The sequence below is a fragment of the Xenia sp. Carnegie-2017 genome, unplaced genomic scaffold, assembly GCF_021976095.1.
Source record: "Xenia sp. Carnegie-2017 unplaced genomic scaffold, XeniaSp_v1 HiC_scaffold_21, whole genome shotgun sequence".
In the NCBI taxonomy this organism is placed as follows: Eukaryota; Metazoa; Cnidaria; class Anthozoa; order Malacalcyonacea; family Xeniidae; genus Xenia; species Xenia sp. Carnegie-2017.
This window is the reverse complement of record NW_025813484.1, coordinates 8,139,326-8,149,208: the sequence shown is the minus strand read 5'-3', so window position 1 is coordinate 8,149,208 and position 9,883 is coordinate 8,139,326.

Sequence of the window (9,883 nt, the reverse complement as noted above, 5' to 3'; positions counted from 1 at the left end):
CAATCTGTGATGACAAAGTTGCATCAAGAATATCACCAGGCTTCACTTTCTTTTCGAAAGAAAAGCAAAGAATTAAATGATGACTCAGAGGCACTATCTCAAGAGGAAAAGCGTTTAAAAGAACTGGAAGCATCAATATCAAAGTCTTCGTTTGGTTTAGAGCATATTATTAGAGAACTTGCTCAACTTTATCAACTGTCGAATGATGTAACGAATGATTATGCTGGTGCTGCAGCAGATATTCTTCTTTCTGGTCATTCCTTGGAATTACTGGATGGCGATTCAGGTTACATACCGATGAAATGGTTTAATGCTGTTTTTAAAAAATTGGAACGCAAAACAAAAAATGCTCGAATTTACGTAATTTCTGTGTTGGGTATTCAAAGTTCTGGTAAATCGACAATGCTAAATACAATGTTTGGTTTGGAATTTCCTGTAAGTGCAGGAAGATGTACTCGTGGTGCTTTTGCTAGTCTTATTCCAGTTAGTGAACAACTTCGATCCGAGTCAAATTTTGATTATATATTGATCATTGACACAGAAGGTTTGAGAGGATTGGTTGATCCAAAATTGAGAGAACACGATAATGAATTGGCAACATTTGCTATTGGTGTGGCTGATGCCACGATTGTCAATATCTTTGGAGAAAACCACAATGAAATGAAAGAGTTTTTGCAAATGGCTGTTCATGCTTTTCTGAAAATGAAACTTGTGAAGGAGAAGAAGACTTGTAAATTCGTCCATCAAAATGTTGCTGCCACAGACGCTGAAGATAAGTTTATAACAGATCGGCACAACTTGAAACAAGATTTAGACAAAATGGCGAAGCTTGCTGCTAAACACGAGAACTGCGAAGAAGAATTTCAAAAATTAGATGATATCATTGCATTTGACGAAAACGAAGACGTCTTTTACATTCCAAGTCTTTTGAAAGGAAGCCCTCCTATGGCTCCAATTAACCCAAATTATGGTAGCGCTGTTCAAGAAGTGAAAGATAATATAATTCATTTAATGTGCTCGAAGGTAGTAAGTAGAAACAATATTTCTGTATTCCGTGAAAGGGTAAACATGCTCTGGAAAGCTATGCTGGAGGAAAATTTCATTTTTAATTTCCGAAATGTAATTGAAGTCAGAGCTTTTACATCTTTAGACAAAAAGTATTTTGAGGAATATGTTAAAAATTTGGTAAACGGAATGGCTGAAGTAGAAAGAAAAGTACAAGTAGACTTGAAGAGATGCACAACGCGAAAGGAACGTTATGAACAATGGATACTAAGCAAAATAAATATTCGGAAAGAGGCAGAAGACCTCAAGAAGAAAATGGAAAATTCTATGAAGAGCTTTTTTGAAAGCAGTGAAGATAGCTCAACCCTTGAACAATGGAAGGAAAACATAATGAACAGAATTTTGCAGTATAAAGAAAATCATCAAATGAATGTAATGAAAAGTTGCGAGGCCAATTTTAATCATTTGCAGCAGCGACAAGAAGTCGAAGAGAAGAAACTAAAATACGAAAAACAGCTTCTTCAAAGAGCCAGAACTTTTATTACTTGTGGTCAGAATACAGATGATGTGGAAAAATGCAAGGTAGCATTTCAACAAGAATGGGAACAATGGATCGTCGAGGTTCCTGTTTATGAAGAAACGAAAAAAAACGTAAATAGTGAAATGGTAGAAGTGCTTTGTGATACGAATCGCGCTTTTAATGTTGTTATGGTATTAAAACTTAACAATAAGAAATGGGATATTTTGAATTTTCACGGGGTTGATCCTTTCATTGATGCGAATAAGCTTTCTCTTCAGCAATCTATTTTACAGAAGGTTGAGAGTTGGATTGGATTTGGAAAAAATGAAGCCGTCGTTCTTGCAAAAAATATCAAAGACGAAGCTGTCTCTAAAGGAATTGCCTTTGCAAAGAATACTTCGAAAACTGCTGTTAGATACTCTCGTGATCACCTAACACGTATGTACCATGAAGTAACCTCTACTATAGAAAAAGCAGCTGAAAAAGAACGCTTTAAATTTAAGAAAGAATTGATTTGTGATATTTTAATTTACACCTTTGCACGCACTGTTAAAATTTTTGATGAAATGGAACAGCGCTATTGTAAAGAACGAGATATCAGGCGTGACCTTCAACTAAACTTGAGACCAAGGCTAGAAACGTATTTTGTTAAGCTTTGCAACGAAATGGGGAAAGAAGTTTTGGCTGCCAATTCGCTGGTCGATGTGCTTCTTGAGCCTATCAAATCAGTGCTTAACAAGACCATGGGACCTGCTGTGACTCGTGAACTTTTAACTAAGAGCATGTTTCGAAGCAATGGTCCTTACCATGCCAGTGTTTTGATTCAACTTGGAGAGAAAGGTATGTTTAATTTGTTTATTCCGTATTTCGAGAATCCAGTTAAATTTCTGAAAGAAAAATTGCAAGAATCAGTGGAAGATTATTGCTTGAAGAGAGAACCTTCTATCGTTCGATTGTTGGTGACGAAGGAAACGAAAAAGATTGAGTCAAATATTTCCGCTGCGATTGAATTTGCCAGTCAAGAAGCAAGACGTGAAATGGAAAAAGAAAGTGGAAAGTATAAAGTTATAAACTGGATTAGATATTTTGTGCAAAAATGTTCCACGCTTACCATCAGGAATGAGATGTTTGGTGTTGCGACAATAAATGAAGATTTAAAATTTATTGACGTATTCGAAACAACAATCCGTAAACGTATTTCGGAATTTGTGGAAACGTTGGAACTAGCCGATGTTGATAGTGAAACTATTCGGAAATGGGATCCAGCTCCACATGAACATCTTTTGCCTGCAATGTTTGCCTGTCGGTGCGTTTGTCCATTTTGTAAAGCTTTGTGTGATCAGACTATTGAAGGCCATCCAAGTAACCACTCAACACAAATACATCGTCCCACGGGCTTGACAGGTTATCATAATGCCAAAACCAAGATTTTATCTTGCAACATTTGCACATTATCCCTAGCTAGAGGAGAAAGATTTAGAAACATAATAACCAATGGGAAATGGCGTAATTGTAAAGACTATCAGTCCGTAAGCGATTATTACAAATCCTGGACAATTCCTCTATATCCTTCATTTGAATCTTCCAAATATTGGCAGTGGTTTATGGCGAAATTTTCAAAAGAACTTGCAAAACATTATGAAGCGAAGGAACCAAACATACCCCGGTCCTGGAAAACTGTGACCTTCAAAGAGGCCGTAGAGCAGTTACAGGAGGAATACAACTTATAAATATTTACGTCAATAGCATCACCTAAAATCTGATTTCGAATTTATTTCATCGCAATATTCTTTTTGTAACTATCTCAAGTTTTTTTAGATATAGTTTGATTTTTAACTGAGTCATTTTATATTTTGTTTCGAAAATAAGTATTCATATCTATAGACTAGTATCATTGCATGTGTATTGTTAGCTGCAATGGATAGTCAAAACTTGGCGATCAATTCATATTTTCATTGCAATATAAAAACCTTAATTATTAAAACTGTACATGTTAAAAGGCATCCAAATAACTCTCTAGAGAAAAATTCACTTAGTCACAACATAAACTTCAAGCAGATGATTTACCTTCCAAAACATAAAATAAATAATGTCACCGTAATCAATGATTTTAGACAGAACTTTGTTTGCTGGGCTGGGTCTTAATTGTTAGAAATTCAAACAGAACAAAATTCACTCTGACAAAAACCATTCACATTGACAATATAAAAAAAACATCAAACGGTATGGTTAGAGTCAAAAATTATTTTACATCACATGTCAAATATCGAGTGAGCTTTTAACATTAACGATGCAAAGATCTTTTTGCTCCATGGAGGTCGTGGTGAAGGAGCAATGATTATGACTTATTGGTGGCAAAAGAAGATTGCTTTCATTGAAGTTGATGAAATGTGTTTAATGCTATTCGTCCTTTTGGAATATTGGGATGTTATGCTCTTTCCAATCACTAAAATAACTTCAGATAGTTCAACGAATTTGCATGAACCATAATTTAATCTTAGAGTTCAATTGCTTCAGTTTAATTAGAAAGCAGCATGAGGTTATTCTTAATGTTTATTTCTGGCATGTAATTTTTTATTTTATTTAAAGTTTTGTGAATTCGAAGCGTCATCCACTAGATTGTAATTTTTTCAAGCTCAACAAAAAGTACATAGAGCGATCTTCTTGAAAATGTAATTGGTTGTTTTTGAATTAACGTTTTGTTCATTTTCTTGTTTCGTCTATATCGCAGCTTTATGGTTTTTGTGACAAATAATTGAAAAAATATCCAGTGAACAACGCTTTTTTTGTTGTCGTATTCCTTTGACGTGTTTGCTATACCGGTTAACTTTAAGAAACAAAAGCGAAATGAATTTTCATTGTTTTTTCACAACACTGCATGATAGCACCAAACCAAAATAGTTTAAATGCGCTGAAAATGGGGCTTGTCAATGAAATTTAACAATTCGACGAAAGAACAAGTTAGCAAGCGGCCAACTTGTACGTTTGTATGTGGATATAGTAAAGGAATAAGGGATGATGTTTCTGAAAGATTGTTATCGCTGTGTCGAAACATAACTGAAGATTACTCAATTTACAAATCCAGTCATATATTTCCTTCAAACTATCTACCGACGTCGAGTGGTGCTTAAAAAAAGAAACAGAAAAACTTGGAAAGATCTGGTTTTAATTTGGTGATACTAAAAAAAACAGTGTAATGTAACGAGAAAAAGAACCACGGACAGTTGACGTGTTCTATGATGCGCCCAAGAAGAAAAAGATTAAAATGAATGCAACATCGACACCCCAACATTATAGCAACAATTAAAATCATGGTGTGTCTTGTGAAGAAGCTTATTGTTCCCTGTAATAAGATCATATGATTTCATTGATTCTGACATGAATAATGGAAGCCTGTGAATTAATTGAAACCAAGTTAAATGTAATATTGAGAAAGTCTGTTTAACTCTATGAATTGGTGTGAAGTGTTGATTGATAGTCAATGATTTTTCAATTTTTGAGTTGAAACACATGAAAATATTCTGACTTTTTGCTTCGAATATTTCAGAGTTTTTTAATGGTTTAGGATGTGCTTTCATTTTCATTTTCAATTGCTCACAGCAAAAAGAATACGGCAACGTCTTAAATGTCCTTAATAAGTAGGAATAATGGTAATAATAGACTAGAAATATAATCAACCTAAAAGTAATATAAATGTTGTTCTGTTGAAATAATTTTAATATGACTGTAGACGTAGTTTGTATAAAATACTTTTGATGCGTATGATGTATCTTGTGTACTAGTCTTGATAACGTATGAAACCGTCAATTACTAATTGTAAATATATTTAATTTTTCTGACTATACAACTATCTATCAATTATCGTTTACTTTTCTTAAACATGTGAAAATTTATATAAAATGTAAACATGTTCTTATCTACACGGATATGTGTTATTGCATAACCTGTATTTTCGTAGTAAAATGTCGTAATATTAAACACTACACCCACAATAGCTGTACAACATATGAATCATATTCATGCTTTTCATGTATAACTCACGGGAGAATGATCCACCATGTCGGTTGATAATAAAAAGATATTACGATATTTTTTGTTGAGAGTCCACGTGCATGGTTTATATGAAAACCATAAAAAGATAATATCACTTATTGACTGATTAAATCGAAGGAAACAGCGTGTTTTGATTGAATTTTACTCAGTCAAATAAAACACTGCATGAGCAGGTTATACTGAGTCTTTTCTTGAAACATGTTATATTTTAGGTGTTTTAGCGTTGTTAAAGGGAAAAAATAGCTCTATTTTCATATTTGCAGAAACTACAGGCGCTTTTTGCAATCTTTTAATTGTTTTTATGTAAATGTTACCAAATCATTTCCTAAATTATTGTTCATAATGTTAATATTCCATAGCGTCGCATCAGCTAAAGTTAAAACAGAAAATTATAGTAAATATAAAATCATCGTTCGTGTTTGATGCACGCATGTCATGTTCAAGTAATACAAAAATAACTTTTGATTGTCTTGGGCTTAGTAGTTTTTTCAACTAGATACTCACTAAATTTGCAATCTGGAGAGTTGCTTTGACTACAAGCATTCTACCGAAGACGTTTTAGCTTCAAAACATCCTTTTGCCGTAGTGTGTTTTCGCTGATAACATTTATTCATCTTCTATGATGAATAACTGTTATCAGTCATAGCAATAAGGATTATGATTTTTTCTTTCATAGCATGAAAGATGGTGAAGTTAGACGCAAAATCATAAATGTATGGCTTTTTGGAGCCATTATGTGATATCTTGCAGTCTTACAGAATTATTATAAAAAGCGAAATCTGTATTTCGAATGTGTGTGTAGACTTTTGTCATTGCAGGGGTTTTTTACTAAAAAGGTGGAAATACTCTGCTAGATCATAGACATTGCCTACAAAAATTCCAGGCAAAAACATGAAAAAGTTTTCAATTAATCAAAAGTTGCCAAAGCAAGGTAAAACATTGATTTTTGGTGAAAAAATAGATTAGTAAACGATGAAATACTTTAAAAATGAGGTGGATGAAGATCTACCAAAATTTTCTTTTTCCACGAGGTATGGCAAACCAAACCAATACATTTTTTTATATGCATTAGCTACATTATCCAACAAGAGTGATAAGAAGCTGAACCAAAAGCTTTAATGAAATATCAAACCGTTAAAAAAGCATTTATTTTCATGATGATAAGTCTGGCAATTTTTGCTTTGAGAAACAATTTGAAATATCGTTTAATAAAGAGTGAAAGAGGTGAAAAATCTTCTAAAGTTAGAACAACATGGCACAGTTTTGGCTGATTTGAAGCGCAAAAATATCATGCTAAATTTTGGGCAATGATAAAGACCAACACGTCACATGAGAAAAATGAATGATGTCTGTAAGGATATTAAAAAAATGCTGAACATAAAATTTTTTTCATGAAGACATCATGTATTGAAGACCAGCCACCATTTTGTAATTGTTTTTGAAATTAGCTTCAGGAATCGATTGTGCAATAAAGATTATGGAAGATTTAGATTTTGCAACTGGTGCAACTATCGAAGTGACAAAACAGGACTTCCTCCAGATGATGAAGTAAAAAATGACGACGATTTCTTCGTCGACAATTTCCATGACAAAGATTATGGCATTTGAGACGAGGATTATGATATATTAAAGTTTGACTCACCGCCATTCTCTTGAGACTCATAAACAATGTCGCCCGCTCATATTGTTTGGTGCTCACAATAGCACTGATAAAATATTCTTTTGTATCAGACAAAGAACATGGATCAATTGCCTATATCTATGAGAGAATATGTTGCTGATATCTATGAGCATGAAAGAATTAAGCTTCAGACAAAAAATAAGAAAAAAATAAAAAAGTCTCTATTATTTGTATCAATGCACTCGAAGTACTTAGTTATGTATTTTTATTTAAATGATAATTGTTGTTAGTCACTGATGTATACTTAGTTATATAACTGAGATGTTCTACATGAAAGTCATTAATGTTCATGAAACAGTTTGTTGAAGGAAAGTCTTACTTTGCTTTATCTTTGTTCGTTATCTAAATGCCCTTATGCAACGAAACTCACATAAATCAAAAGAAATTGATACTGAATTAAGGTATGAAGTTTAATCGCAATTATTTACCTGCTATTCATGTGGTTGTGTTGCTTTTATTTTATCTTTCACTTTTTATCGGGTATGTGTCAGTGATAAATGAAAAGATTAAGCACGCAGTCACTTTGACTGAAGTTTTAAAGTCCAAATTCTAAAACTAGTGTAATTTAAAAAATACAAACGAGATTTCGAAACTGCATTTCTGACATTACAAGTTTACTGAAGCATCACCATGAAGATAAACTGAACATGCATGACAAATCGCTGTTCAGATGTTTTTATCCCAAATTAAACTCATTTTTTCTAACACTATAAGCGGCTTTTGTATTATGGTCAATTTTGTTCAAGCTTGTGTTTCATTTTACATTTCTTAACATTGTCTTGAATGAAAATCTGCATGTGCTTTCTATTATTATAAATTCATCTTAATGCATTGGAAAGAGTAGAAGGAAAGCTGCTATGATTTCACAACAAGTTTAAATTCAAGCTCTAAAAAAAATAATTTACAAAATGCAAACGAGGTTATAAAACTGCATAACAGACATTATAAGTTTACTGAAGCATTGCAATGAAGATAGACCGAACATGTATAACAACTCAATGTTCAAGATATTTCATTCCAAATGAAACTCTTTTCTCTAAGTCTAAAAGCAAATTTGATTTACACTTCTTAAATTATCTGCTATAAGAGTACGTGCTGTCACCGTTTCCAAGAGGCTAAACGATTACGTAAATCAAAAGACTTAAGAAGATCTACAAAACCTGAAACAGTAGATGTAAATAATATAATTCCTTAATTTTCCTTGATTATATCCTAGAGTTCTGTAGTAATGGCAGTTATGCTGTGGTGTAGTTTGGCCGCCAATTTATAAATCAATAAATGTTTTCTAACTTTTCTTTGTGCAGTTAATTGTTCAATCAAACTATGGATAAAAATATGTCAAATTACTTCAATAAAGAAAAGAAAAACAAAGAAGAGAAGCATCTAGAAAACGGAGATGGTAAAGGCATCAAAAAAGAAAATGCAAACATCTCTAACGACGACAGAGAATATTTAAACAGTACGTATTTATTCATAGATGATAAGTATGATAATAAATTCATAAATAGTTGAGTGCCAATGATAATCTTGAGTATATTATAATCTTTATAATAATTGGGTGATAATATATACGTTGATAGTGACATAAATATGGATAAATTATTGTTGCCAATGAGGTGCCAGGCGGAAAACGGATTATCAATATAAATATTAGAGCCCAACAAATAATTTTAAACATAGTCATAAACAATTTGGTTTTATGAAATTTATTAAAAGAGTGACGTTTCGTCTTCACTCAAGACATCTTCAGATCAATTAGGAAGTTAACAAGAATATAGATATATATAGAGCTATTTACATAGTTTAAGGCATCAGGCTACTGTGAATGTGTAAGTGTTATGTGATGTATTGTGTGATGTATTGCTAGGGTGAGGTGTTGAGACTAGAAAAGCTTAAAAGGGATGGAGCTGCCTTGGGTGTTAAGTGAAGGTTTTAGTTTGGAGATGAGGAGGCTTCGTGGATCATGAGGTCGAATGTGTCGGAGCAGGATGAGATGATTTTAAAATCGTCTGGCGAAGCAGGGTGGTTGGAGGAGTTACTATGAGAAAGAATACTTGACATTAATGGGTTCGTATAGCGTTTTCCAGTCAAAGGAGAGGTCCCCAACTGTTCCGAGATTCTGATGTGTAAGTGGCGTGTGATTTGACCCACATACGATGCGGAACAGCATCGACACGTGTATAAATAAATAACATCAGATCTCAGAGACTTGGGAATTTTATCCTTAACGGGAAAAAATGAAGAGATTCGTGTGGGGGTACGAAAGACGGATCTGAAATTGAGATGAGGGAAAGCAGCGTTGTAGAGACGATTGATTTGTGTGCGGATTTATAACGAGTGACAGCCGGTGCTTGGGAGACAGAAATACACTATTTTCTTTGGGACACTAAGGACAGGTGGTTTCTGTACGAATTTTGTGTCAAAGAAACGACGGACAATGTGTTCGAACATATTAGTTGGATAGCAATTGAGTTTGAGTAGTTTTCTGGTAGTTTCAATTTGGGCATGAAAAGTCTCATAACTAGAGCAGAATTTGAAAAAGCCGTGTAATAGGCCAGATATTAAGTTGCGTTTGTAAGAAAGTGGGATAAAGCTCTTAAAGTTTGTGAAAAGACCCGTGAATG